Consider the following 22,020-nt stretch of genomic DNA (forward strand, 5'->3'; position numbering starts at 1 on the left):
AGAAAAGGAAAAATCACAAAGGAAAATTTTAAATTCCAAAAATGTTTCTAAATTTCTACACATTAAAAAAACAGTGTATCAAATGATGTTGAACATATTAAAAGAGATATAAAAAATAAAGAACAAACTAGGAAATATTTTGCAAAATGTTTTAGATGATGTGATTTTTTAATATATAACGAGCTTTATAAATTAAGAAAAGAGAAAAACCTAAAAAATGGTCAAGGAAAATGAGCATATAAGTCATAAAGTAAGAAATATAAATAGTCAATAAATAGATTTAAAATGTTCAACCTCACTAGTAAAGTGCATAAAATTGTATATTTAAACAATATGATACCATTGTAACTTATTTAACTGGCAAATGATATTAATGAACATTGATAAGAGTGCTTGGGAAACGACCATTCTTGCATATTACTAGTGTGAGTCTGAACTGGTTCAGATTTGGGGGAATATAGTTTGATGATATGCAATAAAACCTTCACAAGGGGCATACCTTTTGATCCAGCAATTCTTCTTCTAATCATTTATCCTAAGAAATAATCAAAGGTGTATGCAAAGATGTTTTGAATCCATAAACTCACTGTTGTTACTGATCATGGCATTTTAAACTCAGGCTATGGATTGATTCTAAGTACAAACATCAAACAATTGTGAATTGAATTTGACTTAATTCTGGGGTTTATAGGGAGTTTATGGATTATGCAAAATAAAGAGCAAGAGAAGCAAGGCATTTGAATTGTTTAGGCCCTGTTTAGTGTACCTTTAAAGTGAAAGTCTCTTTGATAACTTCTATGATTCTTTTGTGGGCAAGTGCAACCAAAAATATTAAGAAAAATTTCCATCACCTTCAATTTTTATTTTAAATGATGATTTTTAAATTAGAACATCTAGTGAAAGCTAATCTTAAAAGACAACGTTAAAAAATATTTAACGATGAACTTACAGGTGCTACAAATTGAAGGAAAGTGAGAGGAACAAAGAAAAGACTATTAAATGAAAGCCATGAAAGAGTTTAAATGAGAAGAAAAGCAACATTAGAGTCAGAGAACTATTAATACATGTGGCAGGGCTTTCTGTTTTAGATTTTTAAATTGTTTTACAGTTATTTTCATTTAACATCTAGTTATTTAATATTTCATTATTATTAAAATTCTGAAATTTTGGATTGCTCATATTTAGAATTGTGGTCTATATGTTACTTAATAGTTAACTAGCTAATGAAGATAATTTTTTAAAGAATTCAAATTTTTATTGAGAGTTTATAAGACATGCTAAGAGTGTAAGTGCCCCCAAATGAGCAGACTTAGTCCTAGCTAGCATTTCTTGAGTGCTTACTGTGTGCCAGGGGTTGCTTTAAGCTCTTTGCATATGGTAACTCATGGAATTCGCAGAGCATGTCATGAGGCAGCACCATTATTATACCTGTTTTACAGAGGAGGAAACAGAGGCTCAGGGCGGTAACATTCCTAGGTACTCACTATTAGTACCCGGCAGAGCAGGGCTTTGACAACACTTCCAAACTAGTTCACCAGATTCCAGAATCAGAATCTCCTGAGGTGGGGCCGGGGAACTGCCTTTTTCACAAAATAATGAGCTTCATGAAACCTCATTATTTGTCAGCGTTTATTGTGTGGCAAGCACTGAGCTAATTAGCTAACTGCTCTCAGGTCTTGCCTCATTGAATTCTCACACCAACTCCACATGGCTGATGCTCTTTATAAACTTCTCATTTTAGAGATGAGAAAATGGAGGCTGAGGGAGGTTGGGTAGCATGCCCCAGGTCACACCGCCAGTATGCAGTCAGATGAGGACTTGAACCCAGGTCATTGTGCCTCCAAGCCTTGACCTCTTGTGGCTTGGCCGTGATCAAACAATTAGGGAGTGATGTGTAAGGGTAGGGCCTGGGGGAGAAAATGCTGCTTGCTGGCTGCATGAAGGGCCTTCCCAGGCCTCCATAAGGAAGCAGGCTTTTGGGTATGTAGTACCCACCTAGGCTTCTCCAGGTTGATGGCTGGTGGGTGGGCACTAGAGTAGAGGACAGATCACATAAGTCAAGTCAGAGTCCAGAGCCCAAAGCCCACGAGCTACGCAAACCCCACGATAGGGTTGATGTGTACAGAAGGGTGTGGCTGGCCAGAACCAAGCCCCCTTCAGAGTAGAACCTCCCCCATTATGTCCCTGAAATCTGGAACCTTCTCAGATGCTCAGGACCTGATAAGAATAGTAGATGTTCTATGCAGTGTTACTTCCCCCAACACTCATGAAATTCAACATAAAAAACAACACTAGACTATAGATCAAAAGAAACCCAACAAAGCGCTAATTTTTTCTCAACATCATGACTTTGATGTTCTTTTAAAAGATCAAATACAAGTATCTTTTCAGCTGCCCTAAACATGTGCTTTGTCTACACTAGGGGCACCAGCTTTTAATTGTTGCTAGCGTCTCACACTACTACAGCTTTGTCATCAATTAAAGTTTCTTTTATGGTAAATTATGGCCAATGTGTTTATGTGGGAGGGGGGAAATTTCCTGCCTCAATTTAGACTGAGGTGTCAATATGATAAATATCAGGATAACAAGGCAGATACAAGACAGAGTCCCCCACCACCACCACAACCACACACACACACACACACACACACACACACACACGCGCGCGGCTCTGAGAATCTAGAGTATAAAACAGGGACCAGAGAATGAAGAGAAGAAAATTTTGTGAGGAAATCTTTGCAAAAAAAAGAAAAAAAAAACTGTATTCTGAATTCTCTCTGTTTTCCAAAGGGGTAGGGGGAAAAGACCCTCATTAAGGGTCTTTCCTGGACCCCCTTCCTAGAGCCCAGTGGATCCCTGCTGTTGGAGGAGCTGTGGGCCTTGGCAGAGAGGGAGCCTGTGGAGAGACATGAGGAAGCAAGGTGGATTCATGCAAAGGAGCCTGGAAGTGTACTGCCCGCCGCTGTGGACCAACAGCTGCCCGGGACCAATGAAGGCAGCACAAAGTGATGTAGAATAGAGATGGCACCACTTGGGTCCAGGTTGCTGAGGGAATAAGAAGCCCCACTGGAAGCCACCAAGGGTCGCATAGGCACACCCATGAGGGAAAGCCTTAGCCATCTGCCAGGCCCCAAGAATTTGATTAGGATCTCTTGTGCCCCTTATCTCTTTCCCCCACCCCATCCTATCTCCATCACCCTGGCAGGGGGAAAGAACAAGTCATTGGTGAGTGGGGTAAGAAGACAGCAGAGTCCACAGTGACCACAGGACCACCGGGAGGCATTGAAGATGGAGGGGAGATTTGCTGTTAGATCAAGTGTGGAATATTTATTACTACCAGTGTAAGCATTCTGTCTTCTGATTCAAGATTATTTGACTTCAAGGGGGTCAACGCGGTCACTTTCCTGGGAAAAAGCATAAAAGTCATGGGCTTGCCTGATTTTTCATCTGGGTCAAGGGAATATTGCCAGAACAACCCCAGAACAGAGTTCAAAGGCACCATGGGAAGTAAAAATAAAGTTATCTGAAATACATTACAGGTTGTTCTTGTTCAACATGTTGATCTCACTAACACGTATCTGGCACCTACTTTTGGCCAGGCAGTATGCTAGGAGAGTCACTTTGCTATCTTATTTAAAGTTAAAGCAGTCATTTAATAGGGATAAATCTTAGTTTTACAGACAAGAAAACTGAGACTCAGAGAGGGTAAGAGATCAGTTGAACTGAAATGTGTTGAATCCAGTTCCGTTCAACTCCACTACCAATAACCTTTGTCTTTATACCAGGCCCTGGGATGGTAGTGCCTGCAGATTCCTGTGGAGAGAGTTGTCCACTGGAGGTTTGGGCCAGAGGGCAGGTTGATTTGTTCTGTTCTCTAATTGCAAAAACAAGGGTTGCCACCATGTGAAAAGATAGTGCCCTGCAGACCCTTCTGGGAGATCATCTAAGTTGAATTGCATTTCAGGCAATGTGGATAGATGTGCATAGAACCACTCACATTTTCTCCACCATAGCACGCACTGGCAAGGTGGAATGCAGGCACGTCCCCAACTTCCCATGGTGGCTGATAAAGCAAGTTAATAGAGACTAAACTTGGCCCCATTGCCACCACTGCTGGAATAGATGACACAAGCGACAAATATCCAGAATGACAAAAATGTACGACGCAGCTTGTCTAAATCAGCAGACAGACAAGACAAAGGGAGAGAGAAGTTCAGATTTTAGAAAAAGATGTTCAGAACTACCATGAAACATGTTGTGATAGCAGTAGAGTCAGCCCTCAGGGTCAGTGTTTGAAACAGAAAAGCCCGTTTTCATCATTCTTTAACCTAGGATTGTCAGGAAACTGGGTAGGTGACTTTTTTTTTTTAACTTTTCATAAAGTCTCAATAAATCAGGCTCAAACTGACTTGTAAATTTCCAGGCAATCCACATATCACTCCCCACTCCCGCCCCTGCCCCTCCAACCCCCCACCTCCGGAAACCACATAAACATATTAACAGAAGCAGGTTCCTCTCAAGGACAGGCTGCTGCATTCTTCAGATGACTAAATCTTCATGAAAAGCCACCATTGTCCTAGCAAAGCATTCATGCCACCCAGATTGACCTAGTCTCCTATAGAATCGCCCATTTCAGGCCAGAGGGGGCTCCCAGCCTTCCTCAGGGAGGTAATATAGCAGGAGTGCATGGGGGTTGGGTGGGGTGGGGGGCAGGTCACTAATTTATCTTAGTGGGGTGCTAACTTTGAAGCATGCTGAAGGCTACTTAAATGTTAACATTTCAGAGAGGAAAGCACAAACACCCAGCTTTCAAGCCATCAAATTTTTCTTTTAAGAGATAACCACTTCTGACTCAGAAGACAAATATTAAAAATAAAAAATACCCAATCCAAACAAAAACCAGACCAGCTCTTCACCATCCGTACGATCTTGGTGGTCTCCAGGTGAAAGAAAAGTTGTGTGTGTGTGTGTGTAAGTATAGCCAGTACAGGTTTCTGTTTTTTTAAAAAAATGTCCATTTCTCCACCTTTCAAAGGTTAAGTTATACAAATTTATCTGACCAGAGCAAATCCCATGTATAAGTGATGAAACATGGTCTTATGAAAGATAAATAGAAAGATATTTAATTACTGTGAAACACCAAACAAAACAAAACAAAAACACCTAACCTTGGAATCAGTAACGGAAACATCGTCTTAAAGAATTTAAACAGCGGGCCCCTGTAGTCCCAGCTACTCGGGAGGCTGAGGCACGAGAATGGCATAAACCCGGGAGGTGGAGCTTGCAGTGAGCCAAGATCGCGCCACTGCACTCCAGCCTGGGTGACAGAGCGAGACTCAAAAAAAAGAAAAAAAAAAAAAGAATTTAAACAATGAGGTTTAAGTCGTGGCTCTATTGCATGTTTTAGAAGCAATTAGTTTCTCCAGTATTCCTCTCCCCTTAAAAATTGCCGAATGTTACAAAGAAAAAACAAAATTTGGCCAGGCTCACGCCTGTAATCCCAGCACTTTGGGAGGCCGAGGTGGGCAGATCACCTGAGGTCAGGAGTTCGAGACCAGCCTGACCAACATGGAGAAATCCTGTCTCTACTAAAACTACAAAATTAGCCAGGCGTGGTGGTGCATGCCTGTAATCCCAGCTACTCGGGAGGCTGAGGCAGGAGAATTGCTTGAGCCCGTGAGACGAAGGTTCTGGTGAGCCAAGATTGCACCATTGCAGTCCAGCCTGGGCAACAAGAGCAAAACTCAGTCTCAAAAAAAAAAAAAAAAAAGGAAAGAACAAAATTAATGTTATTTGCATTCAGTTAAGATTTTAGTTTTTGTTTTTGTTTTTGTTTTGAGACAGAGTCTCATTGTGTCGCCCAGGCTGGAGTGCAGTGGCGCAGTCTCGGCTCACTGCAAGCTCCGCCTCCCGGGTTCACGCCATTCTCTTGCCTCAGCCTCTCCGAGTAGCTGGGACTACAGGCGCCCGCCACCACGCCCGGCTAATTTTTTTGTATTTTTAGTAGAGATGGGTTTTCACCATGGTCTTGATCTCCTGACCTCATGATCCGCCCGCCTCGGCCTCCCAAAGTGCTGGGATTACAAGCGTGAGCCACCGCGCCCGGCAAGATTTTAGTTGTTAAAGCCAGAGTACAACCTTCAAACAGGAAGTTCCAGGGCCCAGATTTTGACTTTTTCCACCTGCCAAGGTCTTTTCACTGGAAACCACTTCTACCTGTCGTCAATTTGCCTCTTGGCTTTCAGGCAGTGCCTCACTGGTGGAGATGAGCTCTGCACTTGGCCAGCACTCTTGCAACAATGCTTTTGCCACCCCCAAGGGGGACTACTTTTGGGTCAGTAGCAAAAAATCAGTTTCATCCTTCTAGCTCTACCAGGATAATTCTTAGAGAAAAGGGAGTAGGACCAAACTGTCATTCCAACTCCCCTTCTACAATTACATCTTCCCAGAGGATTTAGAATGGGATAGAGCTTCGAAGATAGACAAAATGGTGCAAACTTTCTTTTATGAGTGGGTTTATTCGTTTACTTTACCTTCCTGGAGTTTCCACCACTCTTGCTCACTTGGAAACTGGAAAGGTGGAAGAGGGGATCACTACTGCAGAGGGCCTGATACCATCTCAAAAGGGGCTTTGAGACATAGAGAGGTCCTTATTTTTTCTACACACATGGACATTAGAAAAGGCTCTAACTGCAGTTGAGTACAGAACTTTATCATTGTAGGCCCAAAGGAAAACATAAAGTCTGTCTTGGTTTTTCTTGTTCCCCTCTTAATTCACATTCCTGTCTAGACAAAATTTTGCATTTACCTCCTGACTTACCTCCCAGGACCATGTGAGCAAGAAAAAAACCCAACCAATGGTTAAACTGAATTCAGTTTGGCCTAAAGATGACTCCATACATCATTTAGGTTTGGCCTAAAGGTTTCTCCACACATAGTAAACTGCAACCTAATTTATAGGTAAACTGACTGAAAACCAGTTTTAGGAGTATGCTTTTGTAACAGAAAGCTGAGTCTCAGCCAATCATAGCAGCCGGGGTTCAGCCAATCACAGGGGCCCAACCACTCAAATTGTGTTAAAATAAGACAGATGCCTGAGCTGTAACCAATGGTAACTGATCAAACTATCTTTGGCCATCACTTCAGTTTTCTGTAAATCATTTCCTTTTCTCTGACTATAAATATAATCCATAGTTAAAGTAAATTTAACCTAAAGCTGCTCCCTTCCGTATTTTAGGCTCAGCCTAAAGGTTTCTTCGTACACAGTGAACTGTAATCTAACTGGATGTGTAATCAGCCTGTAACCTATTCCTGCGTCATTCATCAAGTTTCAGCCAATCAGAGGCAGCCAACTGTTCAAACCCTGTTCAGATAAGGCAAATGCCAAGCTGTAACCAATCCGGAGGTTTCTATACTTCACTTCCGTGTTCTGTACATCACTTTCCTTTTTCAGTCCATAAATCTTCTCTGACCGAGAAGCAGTACCAGGGTCTCTCCGAACCCATTCTTGTTGGCGGGCCGTCGGATTCACAAATCATTCTTTGCTCAGTTGAAGTCCGTTAAATTTAATTTGTCTAAGGTTTTTGACACCACACATGTAGTGGGGCAGGGTATTTGGAACCATTTTTGGTTTGTGCTGCTGCCTGATTCTAGAATCACAAAGCCAGTTAAGATCTGCAAAACTGAATTTATTTTTTGTAAGTTTGGATTTACTTGTAATTTTGTCTTTTAACACAACCAATCAAACAAAAACCAACCAACCCTGGGTTTGCTATAGGTTACAAATGCTGAAGACGGAAATAGTGGCCTCCACCATAGTTTAAAATCTGTTTGCTGCCTTCTTCCTCACCCCCTCCCAGGTGAAGCCGCTCTTACTTGTCTTCCTTCTTTGCTATTTCAGCCAGAGAAATGAAATTGGAGATTTTAGGCCAGTTGTGAGGTATTTAAGTTAACCTTGGAGAGCTAGCAAAGATTAATTTCAGAAAAATATAAAATATAAGTTGGCAGAACACATTGCAGTAGACGTTTCCCCAGAAACAGGATTAACAAATAAATATAAAAGAAAGTCGAGAAAACACATGAGTTATATAAAATATGAGTAAGTTCCAAGTTGGCCCAATTCATAAAGAATTAAGAAGACAGCAATAAAAATGTGAGCTATAAATATAGCAATTCTCCTCCCAAAACACACATGCACACACACACAGATGTGCATGCGTGCACACACACACACACACACACACTCCATACATGCCTTCCACACACTTTCTAATATTTTTAGGGGGAGGACTTTCTTATCAACTCACAGCCTCATAGTTTCTTGACATCCATAATTTTGGTCTTTGCTCAGGCCAACAACACAATCCCACATTAGTTCTTAGCATGACTCAAAACGTCTCCACTGTCGAAATCCCCACCTCTGGAGTCCCCCTCACAAATGCCACCTCTTTATCTTCCATCTTTCTCATTCCTTGATTCCTACCGAGCCTATCCTTCTCTCACCTAGGTCCCTCCCTACTCTTCTATTCTTGTCCTTTTAGCCTCTCAGATTTCATTCCTATCCCTATCCAGCCTGAAGTCCAAGTCAATTCTTTCAATAATGTCCTGCCTAGCTCTCTAGGCTCTTCCCCAGTCTTGTCCTAATTCCTGACCCTGAGGGACCCCTCAGCTCTCTATTCTGCATTTCCCATCAAGAGTCGCTGAATTTCACTGGAGAAAACCAAATCAATACAGTGGCCTGCTATTCACTCCCCTGGCATCTGCTTTGTGCTGCAGAAACTCTCTTCTTGCAACATTTTCCAAGGGCATTCATCACTCGTCATTTTAATCCATCTACGTGGGACTGTTCTCTTGCAATCTTTAATGCCAGAACCTACATCTTCTTTCTCCACCCATTCATCTAAGTAAGGTGACTGTCCTGTTGATTTTACCTCCATAATAATTTAAAAATTGTTCTCTTCCTTTCAGGTTCCATTCCCATTACCAGTGCCCCGGTTCACTCCCACATTATCTCTGCTTACACTCCATCCTGCTTGCCTGACACGCAGCCTCCCCTTTCCCATCAGCAAACTCTGCAATCATTTCAGTCCTCGGATGAATGAAGTCTTCAGTGGCTTGTTGGGGGCTACCAATTGAAACACACACTCCACAGCCCAGCACAAATCCTTTGTCAACAAGGACCCAGCCTGCTATCTCTCACCATGCTGCCATTCTCCCGCCAAAATGGAAAGACATTGTTTTCACACTTGGATACTTTTGATCATTTCCCACCTGTTGCAGGAAAGGGGTCCCATTCCAGACCCCAAGAGAGGGTTCTTGAATCTGACGCAAGAAAGAATTTGGGGCAAGTCCACAGAGTAAAGTGAAAGCAAATTTATTAAGAAAGTAAAGGAATAAAAAATGGCCACACCATAGGCAGAGCAGCAACATGAGCTTCTCGGCTGCTTATACTTATTGTTACTTCTTGATTATATGCTAAATAAGGGGTGGATTATTCATGAGTTTTTCTGGGAAAGGAGTGGGCAATTCCCAGAACTGAGGGTTCTTCCCCTTTTTCGACCCTATAAGGTAACTTCCTGATGTTTCCATGGCATTTGTAAACTGTCAGGGTGCTGGTGGGAGTGTCTCTTAGCATGCTAATGCATTATAATTAGCATATAATGAGCAGTGAGGACAACCAGAGGTCACACTTCTCAGCATCTTGGTTTTAGTGGGTTTTGGCTGGCTTCTTTACTGCACACTGTGTTATAAGCAAAGTCTTTGTAACCTGTATCTTGTGCTGACCTTCTATCTCACCCTTTGACTTAGAATGCCTAACCTCGTGGGAATGCACCCTAGTAGGTCTCAGCCTCATTTTACCCAGTCTCTATTCAACATGGAGTCGCTCTGGTTCAAATGCCTCTGACATGCCCAGCCCTATTTATTTTTCAAAATTCTGCTACATTTTCAGGCTCTTCTCAAAAGCTTTCTCTCCCATGAAGTCTCGTTGTCCAGCGATCTTTCTTTTAGGCTCCCCAAGAGGTTGTTCAGGTCATGGGGAGTGAGCTCATCTCACCCTGTCTTGGGTAGTTTCCTTACATACTGTCTCTATTGGAGGCTTCCTGGGGGGCCTTATTTTTAGCTTTGTATTCCTACAGTGTTAGTAAAGTGCCTTCTATAACAGAGAAGCTGAATAAATATTCGTGGAATGAGAAAGAAAGAAGGGAAGGGAGGAGGGAGGAAAGGAAAGGAAAGAAAAAAGGAAAGAAAAAAAGAGTGAAACAACAAGCTGGACTTAGCATTTCAATTTTCCACTCGACTCCTGACTGGTGGGACGGTCCAGTAGGTCCCTTCACCTCTCTGGATCTTGTCCTTTACTTGACAAAGGAGAGCTTTAAATGTGAAAGTCTCTAAACTAATAGCCTAACTCAAATACAATATATTTTCTCCTGCTCGCTAAATAAATTTTGAAAAATACTGACAAGCTTGGTTTGCCACTTCCAAAAGAAAACTCTCCCTCAAATAGGTAGTTTCAGGAACTGCCAGTCATAGCATTGTCACCATCGGGGCCAACCACATATAATTGTATTTAATAGGTAAAGGTCTGGGGAGTGAGGTTGTGATCCCAGTGCCGTCTGACAACTCCTGACCCCCCAAATCACCCCCAACATTTTTATGTGAAGATATTTAAATTGCATATTGTTTCACCAAGACTTAAAATGAATTCCACAGAGTCCTCATTTCAAAGTCTTATTGGTTCTGGTGAGAAATGATGACGGGATCAGGGTCTGCCATTATTTACTTTTTAATTTAATTTCCTGATTCAGTCTCACTTCTCCCCACTCAAATGGTTCAAGGGTAAGTAGGTGACCACTATTCTGAAAGTGGTGTTTTCTTTATTTGTTCATTTATTTATTTCGGTAACTCCTACCACAAAAGACCCTACTAAAGGCCTGCATTTTGCTACCTAAAGCAAATATAGTTTTGCTTTGTCCTTTTGGTAAACCACACTTCAACTGATACAGTAAAGGACATTTTTGCCTCCTGGAAATAGTATTGAATATTATGGTATGCTGATAAGTTTGTAGAATGACTAATACCATATTAAATATTACTGTTTTATATGTTATAGACATATTAATATATTAACCCTAAAGCATTCATCTAAAAGAACAGGAAGGAACTGGAAAAAGTAAGACTCTCTGACAATATCACTAGACTCCCATGGCCTTTGGTAACAGGCCTTTATTGCCTGGCAGCACTATCACTGATATTGCAAAGTACTTTACTTTCTTTCTTTGTTTTTTATCTTTTTTTTTTTTTTTTTTTGAGATGGCGTCTCACTTTGTTGCCTAGGCTGGAATGCAGCAGTGCGATCTCGTCTCACTGGAACTTCTGCCTCCTGGGTTCAAGCAATTCTTGTGCCTCAGCCTCCTGAGTAGCTGGGGTTACAGGTGTGTACTACCATGCATAGCTAGTTTTTTTGTATTTTTAGTAGAGATGGGGTTTCACCATGTTGGCCAGGTTGGTTTCGAACTCCTGACCTCAGGTGATCAGCCCGCCTCAGCCTCCCAAAGTGCTGGGATTACAGGCGTGAGCCACCACGCCAGGCCTGATATTGCCAAGTACTTTACTTTTAACAAACATGTCCACACATGATCTTATTCAATCCTCATGACACCCTGATGAAACCAGCAAAGCAGGTCTCCCCCTCCTGCTCGAGTATCACTCTCCCCATTCAACAGGTGACAGGACTGAGTCCCCATCACACACAGTGGAGACTCAGAGCTGCCAGCCACGGGTCCTGGGTGCTGAATCCTGGGTCCTGGTTCCATCCTTCTGTCAACAAACTGTGCCACCCCTGAAGGGCAGCCAGGGAGCATTCATCCCAAAGCTTACCTATAAGAAATGAGAAAACAAAGGCACAGCCTCACAGCTACTTGGGACAGAGCATAGGTGCGAGACAGGCCTTTTGACTTCTCAACTAGCAGACTGCCTTTGCTCATGAAAAAGAAACAATACGAGAACACTAATCATGCAAGACAAAAGGCTTTATAACGTGTAATAGTCCATGTAAGTGTTTAAACTGAGAAAATAATTATGATGCCTGAGTAGGCAATAATGCCACTTAACTAATTAAAATAACTAATACTGGCTTGCAAGTATGGTGCTGATTGTGGCATTTCAATAAAATTTACAGTAAAGTTAACTTGACAAATTTAGTGATTACATGTGTTTTTATATGTAATATATGTGATATATTACATAGCATCAAATTAAGTGATTATATACAAATATATAATTGTATATAGAATAAATAAATCTAGTGATTATATGATATGAAACTTATATCTATGTATATTATATATACACGCATCTCATTGAGCAGCACAAAAATTAGACCAAAAAAGTTAGTAGTATAATTCCAGCATTTTTGGGAGGCTAAGGCGGGAGTATCACTTGAGCCTAGGAGATCAGCCTGGGCCACATAGTGAGACCTCATTTCTACAAACAATTTTAAAAATTAGCTGGGCATGGTGGCACAAGCCTGTAGTCGTAGCTACTTGGGAGGCTGAAGCAGGAGGATCGCTTGAGCCCAGGAGTTCGAGGCTGCAGTGAGCTATGATTAGGCTACTGCACTCCAACCTGGGCAACAGAGTGAGACCCTGTCTCAATAATTAAGTAAATAAGATTAAATGAAATAATACAATTAAATAGTGGGTCACTTGCATGACTTTAATTGACATTATACAGTCAAACCAAATATGTCGTTTTTCTCCTCTCTGTTAGTCTTCTAGCATCTGTTTTTGGCATCAGGGGAATCGGTTTACTCCAGTATTCTGCTCCCTTTATCTTGAGCTCTCACACTAATTGCCCCTTACTGATTGCTATGGCTGCACTATTGTACTACCTTCTGCCTCACCCCAACACACACAGGCAGGCACACACGCACACACTCGCCACATGATTCCATGCTGCTGTGCCTTTGCTTTTGCTAGTTCTAGTTAGAATACCCTTCCTACCTCTGTTTGCCTGAGTACACGTGACTTCTCCTGTAAGATGCAAGCTTTATCTCTGAGGGCTTTCCCTGAACTCCCAGTTTGAATAGTGCCCTCCCCTTTATCTTTCCAAGTCCTGTGCACCCCTCTATCCTAACCTTCAGCACATTTCATTCACGTTACCAGTTTACATCCTCTGTCTAGTGAAGCAGAATGCAGTTGGTTAAGGATTTTCACTGGTCCTTAGTGACAAACAGTTGGTGGTCAGATCATGAGAATGTAGGCTGTCATTAGTTGTGGTAACTCAGATAAGCAGCATCTCTTTAGAGGACTAAGCTTGGCTAATTGATTGATGTTTTTAAGAACTCTATTCAGCAATCCTCTTCTTTGTCATGTCTCCATCTTTGTAAAATTTCTACTCCTTGTTTTCACTTTTTCTTCCATTTTCATCATATGTGATGCCACCTCCCCTTGCCCTTGGTAGGATACTCAGTCCCATAATCTGATAATCTATAACAACAGTAAAAGTCTTATCTTTAAAATTTGTAATGAGTTAAGATGTTTTTAATAGCTATTTGGTGAACAAAATCTGTTTTTACTCACGATGAAATTGAAAATCATGTACTTGACTTGTCATGCGCAATTAATATTTTCTTTGAACACACTCAATAAAGTATTTGTGATGCATTTAATTACCTAAACTATGTATATAGATTCAGGTTGTATCTCATTTGAGACAATACTTTCAATAAGTAGTTTTTGAAAAAGAATGAATAAAGCAGAAATTGTTAAGCATTTGATAAACATCTTCAAAGATTCATCATGGTCTTTTCTCTCTCTGTCCCCAAATAAACTTTCACAAACATGTTATACATCATGGATATTTTCGAATGAATATATATATTTAAACAACTTTTTCTCTTCTACCACTCTGGCTCTGTGGTTGACATCGTTGCCAAGACTGCTAAGCAGTATGAAGGTAAGTTGCCACTGTCTCCAGGGCCCAAAGACACATCCCCACCATTGCGCACACTGCTGTCTGCTGAGTTAGGCTGCCTCCACCACCTCCCTATGCACCACGGCCTCTGCTGGAGCTGCTTCCACCACAGGTGCTGCTACACCCCCACTGGGTACTTCCATTTCCACCGACGCTGATGTGCTGAGGTTTAGGAGGTGGCAGGGTTTCTGCTGTGGTGAGGTGGAAACATTGCCTTCCCACACAACATGGCTTTGCCCCTGTGTCTCCCAGAGTTTTGACACCCAGTGTCTTCTCTTCCCAGGACTTAGACACGACTTCATGGAGCAACTGGCAGTTAGCTGCCACTGCTTAAAGAACCAGGCTTCTCCAAGGCCAAGGTTGTGCTATTTTCCCCTTAGACTAAATTATTTCTTAGAAAGTATCCCCAATCCCCATGCATGTGGGCTCCTGCAAATGTGCTGCTAGAGGCACTGTTCAAAGTATTTGATCCAGGAATTTACCTTAGGCTCAGCCTGGACAAGAAAGTTTACCCACATTTTTGCCCAATTCAGGTGCAAAATGAATGTGGACATTCAGTCAAGCATTGCAAACACAGTCTTTATCATGTCACAAGCAGAGTCTCAGAATACGTATTTGGCTTCTATTATGACCCCTTCTAAAAGGATAGTTTTTGGCAAAATGATTTTTAAAAACCCCATAAAATTACAGTATTTTTTAAACATGGACATGGGGCTCTGGGGGAAAAACAGAAAAAGCTGTCATGGAAAATCTGAACATGCACAAGATCCAATCCAGATGATTTCAACTATTAAGGGAATTACTTAATGGTCATTCTCATGTCCTTGTTGTCACCCTCTATCCAACTTTGATGTAGCTATATCAGTTTGGTGCCTGTGACTGTAGATGAAGCACTACTGGAAAACTGGGAGTTTGGAAAACAGTAACAGTGGTGATTGAATGAATGGCAACAAAAACTATATAAGGAAACATTTATGGAGATAAATGTCTATGTTTACATGAAATGCATTTAACATAAACTCACATCTGAAATGTGTATATGGAATAGCTACTGATAAGCAAACATTTCACTTTTACATATGATATCTATTATGTGTTGTTCAGTGAAAAACTATTCATCAAGGGCCTGAAACAAACCGCCTAATCGTTTGCCTCCGTTTAGGCAGGTCTCCTGCACTATGCATGAAATCTCAGATGATGCAGTTAAGTAGTTCTCCAGCTTGGCAAATTGCTGGCATAACCACACAAACGATCAACTTTCTGCACATTTGCCCTTACCCATTAGCATCTCCTTGGTGCTCTGCAGGTAGGTATAATTGCAACTAGAAATAACATTTATTAACATTTTATGTGTAAACTATTATATTAGGCATGGTACTGTGGGGATTTTGAAGAAACCAGCAATATCTTAATCTGCATTTTATTTACCTATCTATGTATGCATACATATGTATATATGCCTGTGTGTGTGTATACATAAATCTATACTTATAAAGCACTTTCACACATGTTATTTCATTTAACATTTACAATAACCTCTTTAAGCATGACAAAAATAATTCTCAGAGAGGGTAAGTGACTTGCCCAACCACCCACGGCGGTTAAAACTGAGCTTGAATTCAGCTCTATGGTACTAAGTCCAAGTTTACTATATTGCAACTTTCCTTAAGCGTCACAGCTTCCCATAACCTTGCTCCTGCATCTCCACAGGGAATTGACAACCTTGGGGCAAGCTAACACATGTGTGCAATGATTGAAAGGTGATGTGATGAGTAATAAGGAAAAACAGGAGTTCCGAGTGAAGAGGGATCAGTCACTTCTAAAGCAGTTGGTTAGGAAGAGTTCACGGAGGAGGTAAAATTTGGTCAGGATTTTAAAAACTGGTAAAATTTGGAGAGATAAAGATGGGATAAGGGGAATTCAACAAAGGATTTTCTGCATAAGAATGAAGAGGGCATGCTTAACAAGTGGCTGCAGTTGAAATTTAGGGCATGCAGCGGGGCACAGTGGAAAATAAGCCTCAAGTTATAAATTGAGTTCAGGTTACGGAGGTCCTTGAATACCAGGAAAAGGTATTAGGTCCCCATGGGAGATTTGAGAGCAAGATATCTCAGGAGCTATGTGGAGCACTGATTAAAGGAAGAAGAGATTAGAGGAGAGAGACCAGGTAAGGGCCTATTACAAAGCTCAAGTGAGAAAAATACAAATTTATTTTAGGGTAATGGCAGTGGAAACAAAGAGAAGTAAAAATCTACTTGAAAGAATTTATTCACTCATTGGATAGAGGGGGCCAAAAAAGGAAAGAATTAAAAAGACTCCAGGCTTCTGTGTCTCAAAGAGTGAGAGGATACAGAAGACAGGGGAAAGTTTTGGGTTGAAACAGAACACCATAAGCCTGTTTTTGGATACTTTAAGTTTAAGGTTGTCATAGGATTGTCATACAGTATAACATCCAGCAAAGTGTCATACAGTATAACATCCAGCAAAAATGAGACCAGCTCATGGAAGATGGGTCAGGGCATAAAACAGCAATTTGGACGATATCCGTCTAGCCATTACTAATGAGCATGGATGTGAATTAGGAGGTTATATAAAAGAGTATATTGAAAGAATAGATGGGATGGAAACTTAAATGAAAGAATGAGAAAGAGAAGAAGGGTGTAAAATGATCTTTGGAAATACTGTATTAAGTGGATAATGACAAAGAAGTCAGAAAGGAGACTCGAGGGCAGTGAGAAAGGGAAGTGAGGAGCAGGACAACAGCTTTTAAAGGAAACTGAGAGGAACAAGGTCGCCCAAGCAGAAGGCAGCCACCTGGGAACAATCTCCTTCTCCCAATACATCGTGAAATCACAATAGTGAGATGTTGAAAAAGCATGCCCCTTAAATCCCACAGCAGCCACCAAACCAGAGAAGGGCACCACCCCATGCCATAAACTTCCAAAAAAGTATTGGCTGATGAAAAAGCAAATTCCACAGTAGAGTAGCATAGCTCACCATGGCAAGGCTCCTAGCTCTACCATCCCCAGCAGCCACACAGGTGGCATCAACCAAATCCAGGGATATCTTTTTCATATCTCAAAGTTGAGAGAAGAACCTTACTGAGACGCTAACTCTACAAATATGAAGTCAGAGAAACTGTCGGAAGGCAGTGGAAGTGAACAGTGAGTTATATCTTCTCTCATGGCGTTGATAATTGAAGAATAGACCCAAAGTTTGAGAGTATTCTCCCATAGGACTTGAATACAATCCCTCAGCTCATTAAAGAAAGCCCTCATGCACTGAATAAGCAGTTAATAAACACTTCAGAAATGACTGCCAAGTCCTGATACTCTACCAAAGTCTACACAATACCTCAACCTTTGTCCTTCCCTGCCATTCTTTCAGACTATAGAGTAAGTGGAAAGAACGTGAAAAAACAAACTCTAAAATTGTGGTTTGTCAGGAAAACAAATGGGTCTCAAATAGGAAGAGAGATGAGAAGACACCTATAGAACATTAGGGCAAATAATAGGTCTGTATCAAGAGGACAGTTGAGAAAGATAAAAATTACCACCCTGGCAACCGTGTGTGTGTGTGTGTGTGCACGTGCACACACACACATGCCCTAGAATGCAAAAGATAAACCAGCTTAGGTGCAAAACAACTGAAAATCAGAAGGAAGTTCTTCACAAGTGCCCTCAGCTATCGTAAAAAAAATTAATTAATTAATTAATAAGATAAATTTAATAACATAAGGGCCCATAGTCAAGATGATTAAACAACAGAAAATAAACAGGAAAGTTACAAACTTGGAAAACAGATGGAGGGAGAAAACAGTCATATATGTCTATGATTAAATTTGAGACTTTAAGAAATAGATTAGACTCACCTTTAAACTTACCAATATATAAGAAAGGGAGTACAAATTCAAAAATAATAAAAGAAATACAAAGAGAAAAATGCAGTTATAAAGAGCTAATTAATTTATAGAACAAAATCAATAGTTAGTGTTCTTGAAAGTCAAAATCACTAATTAGTGTTCCTGAAAGTATTCAACAAATGGAATAACAAAAAGCAACAAATGCTGTAATATAAGCAAATTTTACTGGAATGAAAAAAATAATTCAGCCTGCAAGTCATTCTACTCTATGTTTAAAAAATTAATGGAAACCACTTATACTGCTAAGATAATGAATTTCAAGGATAAAGAATGTAATTCTCAGATATCTAGACAGGATAAAAACCAATCACCTCAAGGGTGGAGACAGGAAACATGAAATTCACTGCGGTCTTCTCCACAGCAACATTGATGCCAGAAGATAATTTAAAAATGTCTGCAAGATTCTGAGAAAACAATAGTGTGTCTCAACAAGATCAGAACTAGGCAAAACCTTGAGTAATAGCCAGACATTTTCAAATGTAAAACAAATTTACAAATATCAAGTTGTATACTGTAAATATATTCAATTTTTATTTGTCAATTATCTCTTAATACAGATGTTTAAAAAACCATTACAATGAGGCTGTTATGAGTTTTCCCTATTTTGATTTTTGAATGTGAAGAATACATGCTCAGAATACAAGATTCTGATGTAATCTATACAGAATAGATTGCATTCTAGTCCTATAGGAGAATATCTTCAAACTTTTAATTTATTCCTCAATTTCATGTTTAGTCTTCGAGCCTTCAATGCCATTAGAAAATATATAGCCCATTGATCATTTCCACTGTGTTCCAACAGTTTCTATGACTTCCTATTTGTAGAGTTAACTTCTCAGTAAGGTTCACTCTCAATTTGCGGTATTAATAAGATATATTTGTATTCATAAATTTCATAAATTTTAGTGTACTGCTTAATGAATCGTGACCTGTGTAACCATCACCCTGATCAAGATTAAGAACATTTCAATCACTTAAAAAAGTGTCCTGGCATCCCTTTCCATTAAATATTCCCATACCCTTTTCTGACCTCTATCACCATAGATTAATTTTGCCTGTTCTAAAAAATTCATATAAATGAAATCATATGCTATTACTATTTTATCTAGCTTCATTAGTTCAAAATAATGTTTTTGTGTTTTACTCATGTTGTGATATGTGTCAGTAGTTCTTTTTTATTGCTCAGTAGTATACTACACCTTTTCCATTTTCATGTTGATGGACATTTGGGTTGTTTCCAGTTTAGGACTCTTATAAATAAAACTGTTATGAACATTCATATGAGTTATGAGTCTTTTTGTAAGATAGATACATTCTTTTCTTTTGGCAATACAGTTAGGAATGGAAATACTTGGTCACAAGATAGATCTATGTTTAACTTTACTGAAGAGTGAGAAACAGTTTTCCAAAGTGGTTTTATTATTTTATACTCCCACAAGCAATGTATGAGAATTTCAATTTCTCCACACACACAACAGCAAGCTGTTTAGTTTTAATCATTCCAGTATCTCATCATAGTTGTAGTTTGCATTTCCCTGATGACTAATGAAGTTGAGCACCTTGTCATATGTTATTAGGCATTCATATATCTTCTTTTGTGAGGCGCCTGTTCAAGTATCTCCTCATTTTTTATGTCAATTGTCTTTAAAATGTGATTCATAGGAATTCATCTATATCTAGGATATCAGTTGTTTATCAGCTATATGTTTATGAAATATTTTCTTCAAGCTATATGCTTTATCAGCTATATGTTTATGAAATATATTTCAAGACTATGGCTTGACTTTTCACTTTCTTAACAATGACTTTTGATGAACGTAAGTTTTAATGTTGATGAAGTTTTATTTATTATTATTTTTATATAATTGGTGCTTTATGTGTCTTGCAAAATCTTTCTCTGCCACAAGATTGTAAAAATATTCTTTTCCTACATTTTCTTTAGCAAGCTTTATAAATTTAGCTTTCGCAGTTGAATTGTCATGCATTATATAAAGTAAGAGTCAAAGTTCATTTTTTTCCACATAGATGTCCAGTTGTTCCATTATCATTTACTGAAAAGACTTTTGTTTCCCCCATTGGATTTAATTTGCCCTGTTTAAAAAACTAATAAACTTTATATGTGTAGATCTATTTCAGATTCTCTTTTCTATTTCATTAATTTGTCTACCCTTACACCAACTATACTGTCTTAATTACTATAGCTTTCAGTAAGTCTTGAACATTGATAGTGTGAATCCTTCCATTTTGTTCTTCCTTTTCAAGGACTATTATAAGTCCTTGCATTTTCACATACATTTTAGAATCAGCTTGTCAATTTCTCCAGAATGCCTGCTGGGATTTTGACTGAAATTGCATTCAGTCAATAGATCAGTTTAAGGAGAATTAACAACTTAACAATATTGAGTTTTTCAATCCGACATTAGGATTCCAATCATGTATCTTTCCAATTATCTTTTAAAATTTCTATCAGCAATGTACTGTCATTTCCAATATACAGGTCTTGCACAAATTTCACTAAATGTATTCCTAGGTATTTATAAATGGTATTTTAAAAAATTTCCAATTATTTGTTATGAGTATACAAAGGTGTAAGTGGTTTTTATATATTGACTTTGTATTTCTTGAACTTCGTAAGTTTGCTTTTTAGTTGCAGTGGTTTTAAATTTTTTGTAGATCACATTGGATTTTCTTTTTTTTTTTTTCTTTTGGAGACAGAGTCTCACTCTGTCACCCAGCTGGAGTGCAGTGGCATGGTCTCGGCTCACTGCAACCTCAGCCTCCCAGGTTCAAGCAATTCTCCTGCTTCAGCCCCCCGAGCAGCTGGGACTACAGGCGCCTGCCACCATGCCTGGCTAATTTTTTTTTTTTTGTATTTTTAGTAGAGATGGGGTTTCACCATGTTGGCCAGTCTGGTCTCAAACTCCTGACCTCTTGATCTGCCCACCTCGGCCTCCCAAAGTGCTGGGATTGCAGGCATAAGCCACCGCGCCTGTCCCACATTGGATTTTTCTATGTACACCAGTGTGTCATCTGTGAATTAAGATCGTTCTACCCCTTCCTTCTTGTGATTATACCTTATATTTCTTATTCTTGCTTTATTGTGCTGGCTATAACCTCTAGTACAATGTTAAATTGAAGTAATGAGAGGAAACATTTTTGCTTTAAATGGAAATACTTAATAGTTCTCCACCAGGTCCTACGTTAGCTCTAGATTTTTTGTAAATGATTTCATCAAGTTGGGGAAGTCCTCTTCTATTCCTAGTTTGCTGAGCGTTTTTACCATGAACAGGTGTTGAGTTTTATCAAATTCTTTTTCTGCATCTATCAATATAACACCATTTTTACTCTTTATTTTTAATGTGTTAGATTATATTGGTTGATTTTTGAAGGCTGTACCAAACTTGCATGACCCTACTTGGTCATGGTGTTTTTTTTCTTTTTTAGATACTGCTTTTGCTCATAATTGTTAAATTTTTTAAATCAGTGTTCATGAGGGATATTGGTCTATTCTCTTTTGTGTATTTTCCTTGTTGAGTTTTGGTAGCAGGGTTTTACTGGCCTCATAAAATGCATAAGAAAGCATTTCCTCTTCTTTTATTCTCTGAAAATATTTTAATATCTGTATTATTTCTTACTTCAGTGTTTGGTAATATTAACAAATGAAGTCACTTGGGTCTGGGATTTTCTTTGTGGGAAGATTTCTCATTATGGATTTGACTTATTTAACAAATACCAGAACATTTACATTTTCTGTTTTTCTTGTGATAACTTTAGAAAGTTGTCTTTTTCAAGAAAATTGTCCATTGTTCTAAGTTGTCAAATACATTAACATAAAATTGATTATAATATCCCTCTTATCATCCTCTTAATGTCATAGGATGTATATAGACGTCACCTCATTTGTGTTTCTCTGTTTTTTTCATCAGTCTTCCTGTGGGTTTATTAATTTTGTTAATACTTTCTAAAGAACCAGTTGACATTCTCTATTTGTTTGCCCATTTTCTATTCCATTGAATTTTGCTCTTCTCTTTATTATTTCCTTCCTTCTACTTTTTTGGTTTTGCAAAAACAGTACGTCGATTTCTTTTTAGGAAAGAATGAACAAATGAATGAGGAAAGGAAGG

At 39.4% G+C, this 22,020-nt stretch overlaps 1 long non-coding RNA gene across 1 annotated transcript in view; it reads right to left on the reverse strand.

The window, feature by feature from the left end:
- LOC129464913 (uncharacterized) overlaps nt 1-22,020 on the reverse strand; it is a 152,906-nt gene that overhangs the window by 68,579 nt on the left and 62,307 nt on the right. The gene's annotated exons all lie outside the window — the stretch shown is intronic.

Source organism: Symphalangus syndactylus, chromosome 16 (genome assembly GCF_028878055.3).
Source record: "Symphalangus syndactylus isolate Jambi chromosome 16, NHGRI_mSymSyn1-v2.1_pri, whole genome shotgun sequence".
NCBI classification, from domain to species: Eukaryota; Metazoa; Chordata; class Mammalia; order Primates; family Hylobatidae; genus Symphalangus; species Symphalangus syndactylus.